This window comes from Neopelma chrysocephalum, unplaced genomic scaffold (genome assembly GCF_003984885.1).
Source record: "Neopelma chrysocephalum unplaced genomic scaffold, ASM398488v2 Primary Assembly neopelma1_123, whole genome shotgun sequence".
In the NCBI taxonomy this organism is placed as follows: domain Eukaryota; kingdom Metazoa; phylum Chordata; class Aves; order Passeriformes; family Pipridae; genus Neopelma; species Neopelma chrysocephalum.
In genome coordinates this window covers 1205106-1206992 of record NW_020897785.1, presented here as the reverse complement: position 1 = coordinate 1206992, position 1887 = coordinate 1205106, and the positions used below count along the sequence as shown (strand labels likewise).

The 1887-nt window shown below is 59.7% G+C and overlaps 1 long non-coding RNA gene across 1 annotated transcript in view; it reads right to left on the bottom strand.

The window, feature by feature from the left end:
- Nucleotides 1–1310: 1310 nt before the first annotated feature.
- LOC113974579 overlaps nucleotides 1311–1887 on the bottom strand; it is a 1020-nt gene continuing 443 nt past the window's right edge. The window contains exon 2 of the long non-coding RNA XR_003536582.1: nucleotides 1311–1524. This is a non-coding gene — a long non-coding RNA (uncharacterized LOC113974579). The remainder of the gene's footprint in view (nucleotides 1525–1887) is intronic.

Below are 1887 nucleotides of genomic sequence, written 5' to 3'. Positions count from 1 at the left end.
GAGCAGAGCTGGACGGGGCTGACACTCAGCGGAGAGCTGGAAAATGAGGGAAATAGAGGAATTTCCCACATCTACCATTCCGCCTCCCCGCTGGAGCCAGAGCGTCTCAGAGCCCAGGCAGTGCTGCAGTGGCGAGCGAGTCGGTCAGGGGTGGGCGTGGGCAGGAGAAATAAAAATGGCATAAAATCGCAGATGGAAGGATCTGCACGTCCCACTTCCCTGCTCCATCCATCCCTTCCCTCTCCCCACATCACCTGAGGGTCCCTGTCCCCAGCCCTGCCGGCCCCTTACAGTGCACGACCTTGAGGCCAGACGCCTGAAGGTTATTTGGGGGCATCCCTATGTTAATCAAACCTCCTCACAAGCTGCTTAATTCCCCCCTATAATCCAACTGGGGATGGAGCCTGGCAGGTTTCGAGCCGTTATGTTTACATCGGACTGCGGGTGGAGGGAGGAAGGAGGGGACAGGGAGGGAGGGGGGAGCTGACGTGCCTGGAATAAAATCATGCCACCTCCTCCTCCAGCCCTCAGTGAAAAAATCAAACGCATCTGTCCACCCCCCCTCCCTCCACACCATTTCCATTTCCCTTCCCAAAGTGTCCACCCAGAAGAGGAGGGGCCGTGCTGCAGCTCCTCTCGAGGGGGCAAAGGTCTTTGAGAAACCCCCAGCCTGATTTATTCAGGGCATAGCAATATTTCTTGGGATTAGTATTAATAAGAGCCTCCTGCCCCCTCCTCTCCATCCCCCTGGGCCGAGCCTGAGGGAGGCAGCCGGGCCCCGGAGGGGTCCCAGGCCTCCGGCCTTCGGATGCGCAGTGATGGTGTCTCCTCATCCCGGCCGTTTTCGCAAGACATGAACAGGTTGTTTATTTATTTGGGGTTATTTAGGTCTTGTTTTTCTTTCCCATGCTGCAGCTTTAGAGGAAAATCCATTCTGCTGGAGAGGGCCGGGTGCTGCCGGGGCCGGCGGTGCAGCAGGAGGATGCTCGGCGCATAGTGCGGCGGGGCAGGGATCCGCCTGTGATCCCAGACAGAAGGCACCCCAAAGCTCTTTCTTTTTCCCCTTTTACTCACTAAACAGGAGCCCTCTGGCAATTCAGACTCTCCTGGAGGTCCAGGATGTGGAGGCGCCCACCCAGGGTCGAACAGGCGACCGTGGTGCTGCCGAATTGAAAGGCTGAGGTTTTTTATTTTGGGGCGGATTTTAATATTCATCCCCCACCTGGTCCTGAGAGCGGGTCCTTCAGGGGGGTCCTGCCTCCGCTGCCGGAAAGAGACGGGCGAGAAACCTCCGCGAACAAAGGAGAGGATGCGGGAACCCGCGAGGAAAGAGCTTTATTGGCACGGCACGACCCGACGGGCTCCTTGCGGCATCCGCACCCGGCGGGAGGAGAGCCCAGGGAGGGCTGTCCCGAAATACCTGCAGCACCCCGCGGGGGGGAGCAAAGAGGCGTCCCAGGGACCCCGAGCCGCTGTCAGTGTTCCCAAGGGCACCATTCCATAGGTGAGGGTCCGTGCGCGGAGCTGCAAAGAGAGATGGACCCCCCGCGCCGTCACCGAGGGCCCCCCAAACCCGGAACAGCTCCGAGGGGTGGGGGATTGTCCCCTCTGTAAGGCCCGTCCTCCCCCAGTGCGAGGCACCTGCTGGGAGCGCTGGGATGGGCCGGGATGAAGGGATGCGGGGCGGGTTGGCCTCCAGCTGCAGAGAGAAGGGAAGGAAGGAGAGGGATGGGAGAAGGGCAGGGAGGTGAAGGGCCCCAGCGGGGAGCAGGGCAGAGGGGTGGCGATGGCTAAAAAGGTGGAGAAAAAAAATGAAATAAAAATAAAAGCGTGAAAAAAGAGGGGGGTGAAATAAACCAGCGGGATATGGGGGCTGAGGGGGGAGCA